The 19,807-nt window shown below is 40.2% G+C and overlaps 1 long non-coding RNA gene across 1 annotated transcript; it reads right to left on the bottom strand.

Annotated features, from left to right (window-relative positions):
* Window positions 1–6,422: 6,422 nt before the first annotated feature.
* On the bottom strand, window positions 6,423–19,807 carry LOC145237819 (uncharacterized). The gene is made up of 2 exons (XR_013862040.1): window positions 17,316–19,807; window positions 6,423–6,988 (listed from the first exon to the last, which is right to left on the bottom strand). It is a non-coding gene; the product is annotated as an uncharacterized LOC145237819 (long non-coding RNA).

Genomic DNA, 19,807 nt, shown 5'->3' with positions numbered 1-19,807 from the left:
GCCAAAATCGGCCATCAGTGTCACTTTTCAGACAAGACAAAAGCTAAACGTCGTCAAGCTAAGCGCCCAATTACCGCCACCCCGCTATTGCGTTGCCTGCGCACTAAAATACAGCGCGGTAAAAGCGACAATAGATTCAGAAGAACACACCAGAGAAGCCCCAGGCTACGTGGCGAGCGATTAAATTAATTGCGTGCGCGAGCCCTTAAAATAACAAACCAAATCGTGGACATCGCGGACCGCTAGATCGGAGATCAAGAAAGTTGTTGGGTTGGGCCAGGCCCTACGAGTTTGATAAACGTGTTTTGGGTTTATATGATACACAGCAATTCTTCAAGGGCGTTGCGTCACAGATAATCGTTCGCGGACCACAATTTTTTGCGCTGCGTACCGGCATGTTTTCTGTACAATATGCTGCTTATGTAAATTTGCAGGGCGTATAATTGGGCAGTTCGTGACCAATTGCAATCAACCCTGAGACTCAAATACACATACTCATTACAGTGTAGCCTTGTCATATGTCAAGAAGAGCGTTAATGTAGAATACAGGCCTAAGCGCGATAAAAGGCAACTTAACACTTCAGAACTAAAAATCTCTTTTACTCGCACTATACACACAGTATTATATCTGAAACGCCGTCAAATGATTTTATTGCGCTCTGTCGTTGGTTGAAAAACGCATTGTCTTTTTACTTTCGCAAAACCTAAATGCGAGTCCAAGTTTGGTTAATCTTTACAAAACAGAAGAGACCACGTTCTCTTTTCAACGTTTGCGAAGATCTAACCAACAACCCTTCGTCAGTACATCGGTATTTGCAGAACAGACAACATGCGGAAAGAGCAAACGGGGATCACAAAAACCGAACGCGTGCTGCACCCTCCCCCCCAAACCCCGAGGCAAAAACAAGGACAACACTTTCGGGCGGTGTTATGGTTGAAAACACAAGCATGAACTGAGCATCGTTGTCTCGACCGCAACTTAGTCCAAAACGCTGCGCCAAAGTGTTTCGGCAAAACTTTAATAGCCACGGAATCTATACAGTTCTGCTGTGGCGTGACCCACGACTATCAACAAGGCGAGTCCTGAACTTGAGGCCGTTCTGGCCAAGCAGGAAACCTAACTGGCCCGGCTATGTTACGTCGTGCTTGTGCTCGAAAAAGATTTGATTTCAGCTCGCTCGTACATCAATCACGATGGTCTTTTCACCTTGGTGATTAACGGCAGTTAGAGGAACGGTTCGCAATGAGGCTTAACAGTGTGGAGTTCAGTTGATTAGGTTTAGTCCTTCTTTACGTATCGATTGTCTTCTAAATTGCCAGTTGCACCTGCTGTTCATACGAAATTTTGTTAGAAATAGGCCTACTTCACAAAATACTCACTTCACGATTAAACACCCCTTCAACCACATTAACGCTGTAAAAATCTCGCACAGCTTGAGCCTGTCTTAAGGTATAATGTTAAGTAAGCAATATTTAATTCTAAACTACCTACTATAACCTGGTGCAACATCGTTACAGCGATTTCCTGTTCAGACTTGATTTTCGTTTCATCCCAAAGTTGATAAAGTGTGACACGATTTCAACTCGAAGTGGATCACATAACACATACGTTTTTATATCTACATGCAGCCCTATAACCTACACCTGTAAAAATAATAGAATGAATGAAAAATGAGTACAACATACCAAAATCTGAAACTTCACAACAGATGAAACGTGTATAGATTTATGCCAGGACATAACGTAGAAATCACCATCATAAATGGTGGGTTATGAATTTTCAAACGCCTCCACATACACTCAATTTCTTTGCAATTTCTTCTGCCTAAAATTGTGCAATTTTCTGCGACTTTTAGCTGCAAAGATCTTTCTGATCCGGACCGGCTGAAGCTGATCCCAAAACTAGCAGATGTATTTAATCCAGGGCGATACAGTAATTACTGGTCAGGCGGTCGCATAGTCTGTTTCTCCTTTCGCTGAGGATTATTTCGCGGACTGCTAAGTCATTTCGTGCTGCGGGAACGCCACCTCAAAGTTGTTTACCCATAGCTGCTCTATTTTCGTGCATATAATGACAGAGTTTTGTGTTTATGCGACGCCAAAGGCACCTCTTGTCTTTAAAGAGTGTTAACTGCTCCCAGGACTATGAATCGTGGTAGAAAAAAAATAAAAGTTACACCTCCAACCCTGACAATTTAAATTATACACCGCACATGCAAATGTATACAAATGCGCAACTACATGCTAAACGGCGTTTGAACTAAACATATACGACCCTTCGCAACTTTAACTATATTCCATAACAAAGTGAAGAGTTCTCGGGCAGTTTTAGTAAGTCACGACCAATAACATATTTCAACTCAAAATCAGAGGACATGCGAAAACGGCTTCTTTCTCTACAAGCATTGAAAAACGAACATAGCAATTTAATATTGTTTCGTACATATTTTATTTATGTTAGTAAAAAAAAAATATTTGGGCGGTTAAAGCAAGTAAAAACGTTTGGCTTTTCGTATTTTGTTCTCGGATATGAGACTGATAAAATTGTAATTTTCTGGTTTGATGTTTTTCAATTTTTAGAACTCTCGATGTGAAAATGCTGCGACGCGTGCCATCGCTATTTAATGCTCAAGTTAACCAAAACTCGATTCGACTTCGCTTTTATCGCAAACAAGGCATTCGCCAGCGGCGTTTTGAAGTCGCCGTGCCTGGCATGAAAATGCGTGGAATGCAAAATCCAACCACTCAACTTTGTCACAGAAGACGCCGGCAACACGACTTGTTACGTCATAGCAGGTGTGCGGTCAGCGGATCATTTTCGAGTCAAATGCTCAAAGTAAGATGGGACTGAAATCCTCGGCTTAAGGCGCTCAAGGATCAAACGCGATTTTTGTTTTCATTCAAATCAAGTCGGTGTTTTGTGCAGAACAGGGTAGGGCTCCTTTCAGCATTTTAGCAGAAGAGGAAATGGTAAGAGTAAATGTTAAAAAATATTCCCACCGCCAATCAATGTGCTGTAACAACGAGACCAGTTGGTTGGTTAATTTGCAACAAAACGGCTAAAAAGAAGATGAAATCTATTTACGCTTAACAATAAAACCGCTTAGGAACATCTGTTCTACACTGACGGATCTACACCTAAATTTTCTGTCTTCTCCTCGGCCTTGATGAAAAATTACCCCCTTTTCCCCAAATTTATTCACCAACAAACTTTAAAACGTTGTCGAGTATGTTTAGTTTACCCCAGTTAGAAAACCTGTGCCTCGTGCCTACTAAACACAAAAAGCTTCTTATGTACAATAGGCGAACGCGATGGTTATACCAGAAAATGAATGGAGATGAATAGATATAAAAGTTTAAACCGCAATCAGTGACACTCTCAGTGCGACACGAAGCACTCATCCACTTTAACATAACACTGCGGTTGCTCGCAAAAACAACAACACCCCACTAAGCCTACCACAATGGTGCCATTGTTTTCAAACAACGCGATTTGTGACGTCACAATTCCGCCACCGCACTCGCGAAAGCAATGACGATGCGTCCATCAGGCAAAGACGATCGCATGTTTTTGCAGCAGGCCGTTGTCGTGGTTACAAGGCACGTGATCTGCTAATCGAAAAGTAATCTTCGGTCCGCGGCGGATTAAACAAATAAACAAGCTTGTGAGATTTTGGCCCTGAGTTGTTGGGATTTCTTTTGTTTTTAAACGAGCAGGGCAGGGATTAAGAAGATTTGGAGCTAGTTGGTTGGATAAGCAGCATTGTTCGATATTTAGATGGTGGTTATACACCAGTATTATCGTTATGTAGTGCCACTTTTTAAGCAACTGACGAAAACGAACAAATGTAGGTTTTAGTTAGGAAAAATACAGTACTACAATCAAGTTTACGAACTACAGAAGAAATGTATTAGTGACATAACACTTTATTAACATCAATGAAAAACCTAGTGGTCAGACTAGTAAAGCGGACTTTGGTATTAAACGAGTTTCACCATGAGAGCAAACGTATTTCCTGCGATGATAATTATAGACCGGGAAAAACAGACCAAAAATAAAACACACAACACTCGGATATGATGGAAGTCAATGGACTTAGCAAGGAAGTAACACTTGCTCCCAAAGCGAGCATTGAAATCATCTAAAAACGTAACAACATACTTACAAAGGCGAAAAAACAGCCAGTTAATTTGGCAATTCCCTAAGAGATCAAAGGCATTTCGCAAGCCGGGAAAAATCATCAAAATGAGACAGTCAGTTACTCAACAATACAAGTCCCATGACGAAGGCCATCCGTTGCGCATTAGGGTTTCGCACGAGCAATGGCGAGCACCCGCAGAGCTCAACGATTGGTCAATTGTGAAAAGGAAATAGCCAATTAGAGGCGACTAATGGACGCAAGAAATTCTAGGCCATCCAGTTGTTGCCACGTTAATGTATTAGCAGCTTTGGTGGGCGATAAACGAAGATGCTATATGGCCAAATCTAAGGCAAATAGCTGAAAATGAGAAATGTTTTGTATTAAAAATTTTGATGTAACTTTTGCGAAGAAAAAAGGGATTTTCTTAAAATCCGCAAAATTATAGTTGCACAAGAAAATATATGCCATGACAAAGTGGTTTTAAATTTTATTTAAATAAGAATTGCTCGTAATAACTTGTATATGACCTGAAGCTGGAAAAGTTTTATTGCCATTTATTGCTAGATATTGACCGTAGAGCAATCCTATGTTGGTCCGTGTAATTTCAATAAAGAATGGCAAAGCGTTTGCGGTGTGTAGATTTCACATAAAAGAAAATAATGGGCTATTGGTATTTGGCAACATTGCTTTGCGACTTGGTATGTTCTACACAAGGTTCTAGATTTTATATTTTTCTGGCCGTCGCTGAACTTTACATTGCGGGCGTTGGCATCTGGTAAAACGTTTAAGTAACCAATCAAAAAACGTTTTACTTGGCAAATCAATATCGTTAAATTCAAAGCAACCAATGAAATCAGATCAATAAAATTTTACTAGCAAGTTTATTGTCTCTAATATTGATTTACGAGAAATCTTGCTTTTTATAGCACATTGTAGGCTACAACGATAATCTTGAGTGGGAGAAATTTTTCCAATCAATTGATTGACACCATTTGGTTAAAAAAACGAAAATACAGTAATCAACGATACCTAATTGGGCTTGGAATATAAAAAAACAAATCTTACTTTAAAACTTCTTTAAATTCAAAGTACTTAAACTACACATTCCGCAATGCAGCATCTTATGCACGCACAATTTTGAACGAAACCAAACCTATGTCTAAGTGTAGAAATGTTTAAATATGTATGCTTTAAGGTTACGGGTCTGCGAATACAAAGTATAACACAAGTGGCCGCATTGTAAAGCAAGCAGATACGACACTACATCATCGGAAAGGCAAAACGCGCCTATTTTCGGGTGACATCACATCAGATGAACCGAAGAAGTAAGACGAACGTACTTGTCAGTTTTGGGTTGCTTGTATGTCACTTGCGCAATAAATTTTGTGCAAGGCGATCAGCAGATGACATAGGACTTATCTTTGAAACAGTTGTGCTTCGTTTACCCTTGTAACACTGAATACATTTAAGTTAACCCTCCCTGTTTAGGCGTTTTTTCAAGTTTCATGTTATTTCACTGCAATATGGGAAATATGAAACCCTTGTAACAAAATCACATAGATATCAACTTAGACATACAATAGGGTTAAAAGACTAGCATCACTAAATAACTGCAACATTTTGTAGAGTTTGTTGGTATTTCGCCGACGTGCCTGCGGTAAACCAAACAAAACATTTCGTTGAATTGTACATGATTCCATATTGCTCGCGGGGCCAGCCATACAGGATTACAGAAAGATAAGAATCGACGCTCTGTTTCGGGACTAAATACAGTCATAAGGTAACAACGTGCAACTAATTGCGTTGCTTGTGTATCTAACCACATTCGCCTTCAGTTGACCTTGGGCACAAACAGCAAATTATTGAAGGTCACGTACCCAAAGAACGTTGTGAGACATCGCTTAATTGCTACAGCCCAAAACTATACTGTGCAGTTCATATCGAAAGAAGATGCTATAAGTCCGTAATTTTCACCAGCATGAGGCAAAGAGGTTTACAGTTAGTTTAAACAGGCCCTATACGGTCCTTAACGTGTCCACTATTTCGTTGTTTTGCTGATAAACTTCGGTTGATCAAAAACCATGAAAAGCGTTCAACAGTCAGCATAATGAACTGGTCCCTATTTTGTTCATAAATTGTCGAGATATAAAACGCAGTCTTTTTGATGCCTGCCCTAGCACTTACATGAGCGTAAAAACATATCAGCAAAACGTTCTGAGGGTAATTAGCCAGAAGCGAACTGGGGATCTCGCCATAGCTAACCTTAAAGAGAAAAGAATGATGTGAAACGTTTGGTATTCAATATAGATGGATTCGCAAAATAAATAACTCAATAAATCTGCCAATTATATACTACACAATTCAGGAAATTTTGTGATGGCGTTATAAACAAAATCAAGGAATGATTTATCTGCAATATAAACTACGTTTCAATTTCTGCTTTTGATACAAACAAAAAGTGGTAACAGGGTGCTATATTGAAATGCCAATATAAATCAAAAAAACAAGTTTTATAGTGAGATAGATCTACAGCTAAACAACAACAAACTTTTGACTTCAGCAACTGAATATGAGATTCAAACAAAAACAATTTTGTTGAAGAAAAACTCGCAATGAAACGTAAACTTTTCAGGTCGGTTGAAGAATAAAATGTTCGCAAACTCACGGAAAACCAGCAAAGCGTTTCATGTTATGAGTGGAAACATCGAGAAGTCGTTCGCTGGGAGTTCAATTTATCGCTCATGTGGTCGTAGAGATCAGCGGGCCAATGCTTGTTTGTCCCAAAACATACACACCTGATGCAGAGAACATAATCTTCTTAACCGCAGCAAGTCGAACCACGCTACCTGAAAGTTAGAACGCCGTAATTTGCCTCTCCCGTCTGAACAAATACCTGTACAACCGCGAGGAAGAACAAAATGCCTTTTTTGCCTCGAAAATTTGACAAGCGGAAGTGCAAACATACTTTTTTCATTAGGAAGCAATCTCATTACATGGTTTCTGCTAGGCATGTACGACCTCCTTGCATGTACACAAGTTTCAAAATTAACATTTTGAGTTGTATGCTATCGAGATTAAATTAATCACAGCAAACTATAAAATTGGAGAACATATTGTTACCATTAAACAAAAACAAAGCAACGAATTTTTTTTATCGAAGTGTAGAATGTGTTTAGGCGCGTTGTTACAAATACCAAATTTAACTTCGCCAATCACAGCGCTTTATTTGGTCAAGTGAACGCTTTAGCAGAACGAAAGTCCGCCAGTCGCTGCTAGACAACGACAAGTTGGCAAACTTCCGTTTTAGCAGCATTGCTGTGTCTGAGGTCGGACGGGGTTTCGCGGTGGGGTAAATCTACACCCCGCGGGGGCCCGGGTTCGCCCCAGTCGAAACAGGCAATAATGGACTCGAAAGCAAGTCACCGTGACCGCTTGTGGGCAATGTTACGAGATCGCTAAAAATCTTTTTCTGGAACAATAATGAAAGTAGGAACGTAGGTAACGACCCGAAATGGACCCGGTGTAAACAACGTTCGAGGAGTGTTTTGGAAAACACAGGTTTCATGTTTTGGCTGTAAAGGGCAAGACTGTAATTGCTTTTTTGTTGTCTTTACGTGTCTCGTCTCTGCCGCCCGATACTTCTACCTTGTACGCCTTTTCAACGATAATGTTTTGAAGAAAAACTCCAATTGGACGTTGACGTTATTCGGGTGAGGTACACCGCTAACAGTTGAGTTAAGTTCATTTGGTTGCTGCTAAGCATTATTGTCATAATTAAGAAGCTATTACGGGTGAATGCAATTTTCGCGTATTGGAAAAGTAGCAAAAAAATGGTCACAACGTTTCAAAACTGTTTTCGTTCAGGTGAAATATGGAAATATCTGACATTGAGTTTCGTATTGTTCATTGCCAAAAAACATATGCAAATGCCACTTGATAAAACTGAAAGTTTCACGCGTTTTTTATGCGCAAACCATAAATTATCTACTAACATATTGTTCAACTTTCTGAACTTGGTCACGAAATTATAAACCGTCTCCAATGTTTTCGGCGACACCCCAAATTATGCGTAACAAACACTGTATGTAGGCCAGTAAGCTTTTTGAACATGGCAAAAGCGTTTGAAGTTATGAGCACAGCAATCAACGCCTCGTTAACCATAAATAACAGGCCTATTTCGGTCCCCAAATGCCAAAGCAATTAGCGAAGGGTCGCCATTTAATAACTGTTACAGTTCATTGGCGCTATTGGTCGGGTTAGCGCTCACTGATGGTTAGTTTACGCTTTAATTATCGAGAGGTGCTTGAATTTGTACACGTTAGACGAACATGGTTTATACGTGCACTTGGCTCAATATATGTGTGACTTCGCCGATAGCAATTAGACCAGGGGTTCCCAAACTTTTTTGGTCTGTGGCCCAAATGTCTATTTAATAGCGATTCGTGGCTCACCACGTACTGTAAATTTGGGCACAAAAAATAACTCAAAAACAGGCGAAATGGTTTCTAGCAATATATTTTTAATGAGATACATGCTCCAGAAATTTGGCAACAAGATTCGGAATTCTTTGCAAATATTACGTTTTTCAAAACAAAGCGCATAATATCTACAGTAGAACAAAAGAGTAGAATCTGTTTAAATGGCTCTGTGGCCCATTGAAAATGTCTTGGTGGCCTACTACTGGGCCATGGCCCACAGTTTGGGAACCACTGAATTAGACAAAAAAATAGTTACACGAAGTTTCCAACATACGTTGGTCCTTAAACAAAATACATGTGTAAAAAAACTGGAAATAAAAAAGTTTAAAATGGGTAAAAGAGAGAAACTTAAAGCTTTGGAATTACAAACAGACAAGTTGCGAGTCAAAAGAAAGAACGTCAAATTGAAAAAGTATCTATCATTCGCACTGTTATTGAGCGAAATCGAAGTCAAAAAGACAAATCACCCGAAAATACACTACTAACGTCACAACTGCAGCTCCGTCCTAAAACAGCCACGTCACGCGCTGCTTCGTGACGTCAGCAATCTCGCGGGCGAAATGCAAAGAAAATATACAGAGCCACAAGAGAAACTCGTGCAGGGCGGCAATTTGTTGTGAAAACCGTGGATCACTGCTGCCCTGATAGCTATTGAAAACAAACACTGGGCGGTCGTTGGCCTAAGATCCGAGTCGTTATGCATTGAAAAGGTTGTGCAAGCAAGCCATGGCTTTGTTGTGAAAACCAAATAAGAACCAGGTGTGCACCATTCCAGCGGTTTTAAAAGGTCAAAGTTTGGGTAACATGTTGTGTATGTTGCCAATTTGGGTTTGGGGTACTTTGAAACAGAAAATAAACCAACGTTTTGGCTCGACTCTGTGCGACCAGGAAACGTACGTTTCTAAAGAGGAAGTACCACTTGGAAATTGTTACAATGCCAGTCTATGGCTCCTATAAGCTGTACGAAAAAAACAGCTCTGACGAAAAAAATATATTTATTTCCCAAACTTGGCTTTAAAAACTCCAAAACGAAAAAGGAGGTATTCCATTAACCACGAAAAAAAAAACAATTAAAAATCGGAAGTGTGAAGGGATTAATAGTTCATTACATTGCCAAAAAATGAAACATTCGTGTTGGCGTACCATGGTTCTTTCGTGAGCCCTGCTGACTTCCCACATAACAAACCGCGCAACGGTGCCATGATTTTCATGTAAATCTTGCGGAATCGCATATTCTGCTGCACATAAAAAACGGTACATTTTTCAGATCACTAGCTTGCTTTGTAGTCCTAAATGCACTTGGGAACCTTGTGTTTTGTGTACGCCTCGACATATAAAAAGTTGGATGAAACATTGATCATGATATCATCGTACAAACACGCCAAACATCGTTTCAGTTTCATGGAAATCGTTTCCATTGTGTTGCCGCGGAGCAACATTTACGTAGCGCCGATTGACAAGGACCGGGCCGCTTTACAATGGCACCCACCGTAAAATGGACACACAAAGGGTGTGTGCGGCGAGGTGGAACGCCTTTCAAGTGATGCGTGACCGACATAATGACATATGTCCGAAGATCTTGGTATCGATCGATGATAAATAAACAAGAGCAGAAGTACGCTCTTCGACAGAATCCACACAGACAGGGGAATGCGGTGCACAGTCACGTTCTTTGTCAAACTCTTCTCTATCTGCCTGATAACGTCAGCGATAACAGTAGGGTGCGCGGTTGAGATAAATATGAAACAATGGGGAAAAGGAATGGAAAGTTTTGGGCCAATTTTTTTTCTCGATAAGTTTTTTCTGCTTTTTTGAGTTCTCCTGATATACATGAAATTGTCAAATATAGCTCACAAGAATATTAGTTTTGAGTAACGTAAGTAAATGGATATATTGAGTATCTCCTAAACCTAAGTAGTAAACCAAAGCGGTATGTGATTAACCTAACTATGTTTTAAGCAGTAAACGAGAGCTGTATGTGATAACTATTAAACATTTATTATTGTTACTTGGATTAAAACGATTTTTTTAACGCAAGCAAAATATAAAACTATGTATTCCACAGTAATAAGCCTAAACCTCCCAATACTGCGCAGGGCGGTGCCTTTATACAAAAACTGATGAAAGTGTCGAATAGTTGCCAAAACTACTGTTCCGAATTTAGACTTTATCTATCATAACACCTCTGAGATTCACCCACGCTTAAAAACGGTCAAGAAGCTGCCATTTTGCCAAAAAACCTACACAAACAAAGGTGTTGGCTTGCTGTTGATGCAGGTGCAAAGGCAAAGAGGAAGAAACGAGCCCGGCTCTTTGCTAAACCGATAATGACACAGGGGAGCCTCTGTGCGCATTCACGCGTAAACTGTTACGTCATTAAGGCTCTGAAACTGGATCTTCCATCAACATGAGGGAGTCCACGCAAGACGAATGGCATTTTTCTTGACTCAGTACTGCGCGGGAAAATAAAAGATGTGTGGATTTGCTGAATTTAATGGCGCTAGGGTTTGATAAATGACATTTTGTGGCTTTGATGGCGAAGCGGAATATTAACAGCGAGCAAAGGGCGTTTGATAACTCGAATAACAGCGCACTTTTCAAAAGTCCTCGTTTTTTTCTCTTTGATACTTCACCTTCAAGCACTATTTGCAATAAATCAAAGGTACAGTAAATCTTGTCGGCGGAATAAAAAAGTAAAACGCCGTTTGCAACTAGTAACCACAACCAGCGCCAGACTATTGTCCAACTAACCTTAATTAGCAAGATATAAACCTTCCATAACAACACAAACACGCACGTTGGAACAAACCTCATACAACGCGAGATGCTTGCTGCCTGTGGGATTCCGGTTATTTCGGGACTGGGGTACTTTCCTATAACATGATAGAGATACCAGTGTAATTGCAATGCATATTGTGACACATGCTTTCATGTCCAATGCCGCCAAGCCACATAATTTCATCACACACTGCGTACAATGTCCCAGGGCGACCGTGTATGTTATTGCAGCGGGATTGTGGTACTCTGCATATTAAACAATACAAACACTGGCACAGACAACGTTTTTTGAAATGGAAACCTGGAAGCATAAGGAAATCGGTTGCTGTGAAACGAAGTTTACGTCACGTCGTTAAGGCTAAAACGGGGTACGATACTTCTATGTTTGTTGTATACCTGTTTGTTCGGAAAATTGAAAAGCGGTTAAAACGGTTTGGCGCCATTTATTGTAGATGCTGGGTGTCAAAGACGCTGTTCACGCATTGCTGCTGGCACAGGATAACACGAGCATCCACTATTAGACAATGTGTTGTTCTTCAAACACAACAATTTAATTTCTTGCAAGTTGAACTGTGACTTGTAACCACCCTTAAAAATTACACGTTCTAGAAAATATCCGTTTCTGACTCGTTATACACTTTGGGGCAAACCACGCGCTAAATGGAATTCACACAAACAGTTACGATAGTTTGAACCGTAAACCGCAGAAAACTACATTCGGAAAAATAATTATAAAACAGCAGAGTAAAAAAAACAATACATGTTCCAATTCTAAAAGAAAACATTTACAAAAAAACAAATTTCTACTTTGCGCGGTTTAATCCAAGTCACGTGATCCGCCCTGCCTGAGGATCCACAGAAGGTAAAGAGATCGCTTTCACCGTGTTCAAACAAAGCGACAATGGGGCAATTAATCGCGCCCGCGCTGGAAAGGTTTGATGGAGTAAAAAGCTCAGCAAACAAGATCCCGCACCGAGCTACCGTTAATTTATCAACGTGTTTACGATCGCGTTTGCCTTTCGGAGTCTATGGAAAGCAAATATAGCGGCCTAAGGTTTTACGAGCGCATGGGGCAATTCAACACTTGGGTTTGTTGACAATCTTACGCCACTGCACAATGGTAAGCTTTTGCAACTAAAGTTACTGGTTGAACTATAGAAAAAGGCGGTTTCAAAACTACAAAGTTTTGCCTAATGGTGTTTATCGAGTTTTTCTGTCCGGCCCAGTCGGTATGTTTCACCCTAGCAAGCCGTTTCCAACATTATATAGCTAAAACAAATTCAACCATAGAGAAATTTTGAAGAATACGATAAAAAATCTATTTGTCCTAACAAAAAGGCTTTTTTGTTTGCTCACTTTGCCATAACTGGAAACCTTGTTATAAAACTTGTCTGATAGTAAAATGGCAAAACTTCAACAAAAACTTAACTACCATTCCCAGAACTTTCAAAATATCTCTATGCGTAACTTGATCTCGAGATCGTGGGTTCGATTCCCGGGTCTTCAACGTAAACTCACACCATCACCTTCGCTCAGTTTACTGCACACAAAAGTCTACAAACACACAAACCGACCATTGTCCTCGCGTGGTTCAACAGGCGGATGAAAGAGTCGACCACATGAGACGGTCCCGCACGTGAAAAGTCGACAGTCCCAAGTCATCTATCACATGACGTCAGCATCAGCGCTGGGCATTGTTAGTCAGCAGGTTTAATTAAATAACGGGGTGAGTCGAAGTTTGGCAAATATTTAAGCAGCGCCTGGTTCTGCTTCTGGATGTTGGCTGACAGATCGCCGATCAGTTGGCCGCTAGAGCCTAAGACAGCTCCGTAGTTTGAACAGAAGGTGAAAAATTGATTCGCGCGGCAATAGTCGTTTTTTGCAGGATCACTGCAAGGTAAAGAGCTAAAATTGCAGGTTTTATTGATTTGTTTGTCAAAGGCTCAGAAACTCAATTTGAAGAAATCGCGAAATTAAATGTTTGCCCCTTCACGTGCAGTGCACAGAAGCAACAGTGACCTTTAAATACCGATAAAGATGGAAATTACCATACTTAATGAGGTTTACTCTGATGTCCACTTTGCAAATCCTGACTGCATCAAACATGCGCTATCTTTTTTACACACACATGTTTAATCTTTTTTTCGTTTAGAATGATGCCATTTGCGTCTAAAGCCTCATAATTAAACTCATAAATGCTTGCGATCGTTCTTGAATCCGGAAATTAACTACAGGCGCTCTTCCAAGGCCAAGAGAGCGGAAAGTACACAAGGTGGTAAAAAGTTCACTGAATCAAAACACTCTCCGTGCTTGTTACGCCAATGCACTTTAATCGAATCTTGTTACAGCATCGACATTTCGAACGCTCCACTGACCTATGCGTACACTTTTAAATGCAAAACAAGCTAGACAACTAACAACAAAGGACACAGAACACATTTTAAATGTTCTTCTGCTCCTAAACGTTGCAACAAGGGTTTTTGACCCCGAAAAAACAATGTTTTACACTATATTTTAAACAAATTACAAAACTGATCAACAAGCTAAAAAATAAAAGCATTTTACTCAATTTTTAATTGCAGTTGAGCTACAAAAATTAGAAGACAAAAAGTATTAAAAAGGGTACTGCAACCTATAGCCGAAAAAGCTTTTAGCAGCAGGCAACAATCGACCAAACTAACCCCGGAAATTTACATGCTGACCCTGTGAGCCGCGTTAGCAAGCAAAATCAACCATGAGAAGTATTTCGAGTTGGCATTCCCAGAGGGGGGAGGCAATTAAGACATGAAACGCCTACTGGTCGTATAATGCGTTAGGACTAGAGCCGCTTGGCTAGGCCTTCACAGGCATGGCGAGTTTTCGTTAAGACCCTAATTTATAGCTGCGCTTTGGAAGATACGCGAAAATGCACATTATGCGATTGCATGGGAATTTAAGTAGCGTGGCGATATTCTAAAATAGAAACCGGATATTAAAGCTTTGTGTCAAGTGCATTACATCAAGCGTCAAACTTACATGCGATGCTTTTCAAATCTAAATTTCACAATTGTAGTGTTGTTTGTTAACATAAAACGTAAATTAAACCCACTTCACTATGTTCAAATGCAAAAAGTTCGCGATAAATTTTGTGCACACTTTCGTTTCGATCCTTACATGGCATTTGGAGGAAAGCAAGAAAGAGAAAAGGTTTCAAATTAGTTCATTTTAAATGCACAAAAACAACGCCATAATTTAAGAGGTAGCTGTAAATCATCTTGCTATAGGAACATGCCCTTAATTGAATGCGTTTTACTACAGCTCTGTGCAAAAATAAACGTGATGCACATTTGGTACGCTGCACGTCAAATACATGCGCGGCAATGCGTAGAGAACAAGGTCACCGTGCGGTTATAGTGGTTAGTTAAACGTTCGTTAAGTTGTACAAGCGGCTGATTTGGCTGCCTCTACTGGCTCGTGGGAATTGGTATGGGTCTTTGGGATATCGAAGTTCACATGCATTGTAGCTGATTGCCGTGTAGATTTGTGAATACGGCTTTTGGAGTTCGATTAAAAAAATTTTAACACCGAGATTGGATCGAATACTGAAAAACCGCGCAAATTATCGAGAATCTGAAACTCCTTGCAATTTATAATATGTACAAAAAAGGGAGTATTAGGTTGTGACGTGTGCGTTTGTTGTCTCTTTCCCCATTTTTAAAATATTTGTGCATGTTTATTTAATTCACTTCAAATTTTTCGTTCATCAGGCAAATGCTGCACAAAATGGAAAGAAAACGAGTTTTGTCCTTTTTTACAGGCTAAACGAAACTGTTAAAATGCAACGCGGTGGAGAAAATTTTTCTCTGAGATTTTGAAAGCACATGCCAATAAACATGTCGTGTTTTTCTTAAACGATGTATTTAACTACCAGCATAGGTTGTCTTACATTAACCGAACGAGCCACGTCAATCAGCACTGCTTTAAATCGAATTACAGAGCTGCTTTCGAGCGAAACCTTCGGGAGTGCTCTCGCCTTTTCACGCCTCGTCAAAACGGGGTCATCACAGGTCACTTAAGGTCATCCCGAAGTAGAATACAAGAGACAATTCCAGCAAAAGGAAAATGTTCAATTTCTGAATAGCGCTGACAGCTTCGGCGTCGGCCACCTTTGCTAATTGTTTGTTTTAGGCCAACGTAGGGAACACTTTCGACTGCTCGCAGCCACTAATGGGTGTGGTATTTAGGGTGGAAAGTAAAATTGTGGCTTGACGTGACGAATGAGACATTGTGCGTATGCTATACAAATTAGAAACGCCGCATTGTACTAACCTTTGCACAAAATTCCTGCGTGACTTTCTTCAACACATGTAGTCGTTAAAACTGTTTTGCGTGTTGCGGCCTGAGGATAAATCAAAAGGCCAACTGGGTTGAACGCTAGTGCACGACTATACCTGTCCACCGCTGGTTTGTACAAAACTCCTGTGTGACGTCCATGGCCAGGTTTTTTTTAAGGTTTGGTTTGGGTGACCGCTAAGTAGTTTTAAGAGACCGCAAGTGTTTCATTTAAATACCAAAAAATAGCCATATTTGCAAAAAATAGCCGTCCAAATTTTGGGAAACCGCTGGAGAAATTTAAGGTGAAAAAAACACCTTAAAAAAACACTGTCCATGGCTGGCACAAATCAACAGCTTTAATGGAAAAACAGATGAATTTTACTGTCCGAAAAAAAAAGAAACAAAGAGTCGCCCGCTTTAAAATGTATCGCACTGTGTGTGTTCAGTAACATATGAATTTGTTTTGCTAAATAAGAAAATTAAAAACAATTAAAAAGGTAACACGAGGTCTTTTTTCTAAACCATTTAAAGAGGGCAAAATGTCATACCGGGACACTAGCACTTAACACCACATTCCGAGGTTCACCACCTGTCAACCCTTCAGCGAAAGACAAGAACGAAAAACAAATGAAACGCAGGCGAGATACCTTTCCGGCAATTACACCGACAGTGTCTGGTCTGTCTCTGCTCGTGGAAGCCTAAAGCCTGGGTATTATGGTCTATATTCGGCACCAGCCTTCTTTGACCTCATTGCCACAACTTTGGTGCATTGTGGCGCCTTTTCCGATACGAGGTTTGGTGTTGGTGGAATTTTTGCTCGATGTTTAAGACGCGGTTTCAGGAAGATAATTAACAATTCCTCTTGACCTGTGTTGTCGACTGCGACTTTCGTTTTAACGCCAAAGAGGATAAAAAAGTGTTTTTTTGAATGCACAATTAGCAAAAGGTACAAAACGTTTGACTTCCGTAATATTGTTGAGGGAGAAATAGTATGGGCGGGAAAAATTAACTTTAACTCAAGCTTCAGGCAAGAGAGTGAGTATAAATTAGAAACACACGCATGGGAAGACAATTTTACAAAATGGCTCCAAGCCCGGCGTTTTTCGCTTCATGGCAAATCCGCCGGTCATTGTTCCTCATGGGAAGTTGTTCAGTGTGCTTCCACGTGTAAACACAACACTAACCAACGTGGTGCAAGAATAGGCGCCAAACGGCAAGCCTTTCCAAGGAAATTTGTGTTTTTGTTGAAAGTTCCAACTAAACTGAATCGAAAAACGCCTATTTGGTGCTTTGTTACCCCACACCACCAAAATAAGCGCATGCATTTTTGAATTATTAAGGAAAATATGCTTTCATACAATGAGTTTTTAGCTATGTTAATCTTTTCTTGATACGATAGACTTTTAGAGTATGTTTGCCCATCAAAGATAAATCGCTGTTACAGACGCATAACATAACTTTTTTATGATCTGTACATCTTTGCCAATGTGTGATTTATATCATAGTTTTACAGCGAACATAAATGGCTTTTCAATAAAGTGTGGTCGAAGTTGCAGCTTAATTTGATAAGTAACCTAATTTATGAAACATTAAAAGGACTTACGGTTTCCCAGTACTTTAGTAAGGTCTCGGAGCCCCTTTCACTTTAAAAGTACCATAACAATCAGCACAAAATATTTTACATGCCCTAAAATCTCTGTAAAACAAACAACATGTCAAAATATGAAACTTTTCAGTATCGCAGTCAACAACTGGGCTAATGTTACCTATTAAAAGTCTGAACATCATTGCATGCACATACAACTTCATAAAGCAGCATATTTTCAAAAAATCTCAAGGCTACATAACTTCTCCCATTACATTAATAATCCGGATCGTCACGAACCCACAAGCAGTCTGACGGGATTGTGACGTCACGGGATTTTGCGAAGAAAGCCCCTGATGTAGTTGCAGGATCAGCCAACATGAAAGAACAGAGAGATCTTTGGCTGAAGCGATGATCCTGGTAATACTGTGACATAAAGCCGCGTAAGCAGGGCACGAATACCCTTTATACTTGCGCTTATAACGATCTATCAGTCTCAATCATGGATCAGTTATCAACGCATGGTTTTGTAGCCAGGCGCGGGTATAAAAGGTGTTCCACAGGGTCGCATTTTAGCCCACCGACGAAGTCTATTGTAGTGTTTAGGTGTCAAGTAGCGAACGGTCAACAGTCTAGATAAAGTATACGGATTAAATGTAACCACAAGCTAATGCTTTTAGGTCGGGGCTAGTCGCATAAGGTATACAAGGGTATTATGCGTATCAAGTGTGTCGCCGATGTCATACGATCCCTAGACTTTTTGTGCGGATTAGTTGTACATCAAAACAAAACAATATAAAAACAATCAAAAAAATTAGACAACAAGATAAAAATAGGAAAATGCCAAAGCCGCGAGTAGGCAGAAACCGGTTTGGACTGGTTCGTACCAGTTTTCTTGCGTTGAGTCGCCGACAGACAGACGGAAAAAAAGCGCGGGTCAAATCTTCAGAAACCAACAGACGTGATTAAGTTTCAAAATAACCTTTTTATGGTTTGAAAGCGCAATTGAAAACGCCTGTGTTTAAACAAGGCCACAAGCAATAGATTCATTTCATTTTGATAGCAATTTGGGCTATTTTAAGTAAATCGCTGGTTGCACAAACACCTTCAGGGCTTTGACACGGCACAGAAAAACTGCAAATTTACACAGAACTAACTTGTACTTACATAACACAACAAAATTGATAAAAAAATACTTAAGACAAGTCACAACTGTTATCTACTAAGCCCATTACTTTCCTATTTGGTATTTCTACACCAGATCTTTGTCAAAAGGTTCCCGCAAAGCAACACTAAAACTCTATCTCCAATTACACCATAATTTGCCAAACTCACGATTAACAAAGAGCATTTAGACAAAAATATTCTCCCAATTGTCTGTTAATTACAGGACAAAATCTCTTATAACATTTACCAACCAAGGCTAATGAACGACTTTTCCTCTATGGATGTTGACATTTATAATCGCTGTAAGTGTCACTCTTTGGCCACAAGAGGCGGTGTAGGAAACTTATGTAAGCACCAGCAGAAAAGGCAAATGCATAGTTTTATTTTGGTAACAGTAACACATTACTCGTCAAGATGAAACAAATATCTGCAAGTGATTTAAGTGCCTCATATTCGATTTTACGCCAACGATGTGAAGAAAACAAGGACGGCATGAACCACAACTAAACAAAGCGGCTTTACAACCAGACTTACATGTGGCTTTGGTAGATTTTTAAGCCACTGAGGCAGTCGTAATGAGCTTTATTTCGTGTAACTTGTCACTGTGAAAATTTGGGCAACGTCAGCAAAGGCAAAGTGGTTTAGATTTGTCCGCCATTAACTATCGCAATATCAAAGCAGCAATTGATGCCAAAGCGCAAAACTATTCACAAAACGCGTTTTAAGCGTTTTAAGAACCACCAAAAGACGCAGAAAGGGACACGTTCGCGATGGGCGTAAACTGTAATCAAACACTAAAGTCTGCGCCTCGTGAACGGGTCGCAAAACTTGAGAATGAACCTCGAACTGGCAATTACGACCACGAGAAACACAAGGGCCTGTGCCTAAGCGCGCGGGTTCTAAACAATTTACCTTGAAAAGTGCTTGAGATGATTGAAAGCAGCTGTAAGTAGGCGAGAGGCCAGCACCATGAAGAATGCACCTCAGTGAACGAGACATCACCTTGTGGATAAGTTGGAATGGTCCCGAGAGGGTAAATTGGCGTGCGCAAATGTGGGCGAAGGCCGATCTTAACGCAATTGCCCTGGATAATTTATTGACACGGGACTATATGGAGGCATGACGCAGAGACGAGCCGAAAATCGTGTGAGGATAAATATACATGACCGAAAATTGACACACTAGCGTGATTTTCTACCTAGAGCTACTAACACAGGAATTCACACCACAGGTTTGCTAACTTCCGGTAGGTGGCGCACACAGAAACAATTTAAACGCAGTTTGTGTAAAAAAAATGCTGGCGGTTAGGACTATTAGGGTTGATCTGAGGTTTATAATAATAA

The sequence above is a fragment of the Phallusia mammillata genome, chromosome 7, assembly GCF_965637545.1.
Source record: "Phallusia mammillata chromosome 7, kaPhaMamm4.hap1.1, whole genome shotgun sequence".
NCBI lineage: Eukaryota > Metazoa > Chordata > Ascidiacea > Phlebobranchia > Ascidiidae > Phallusia > Phallusia mammillata.
The sequence above is the reverse complement of the archived record's forward strand: the minus strand, read 5'-3'. Positions and strand labels throughout refer to the sequence as shown.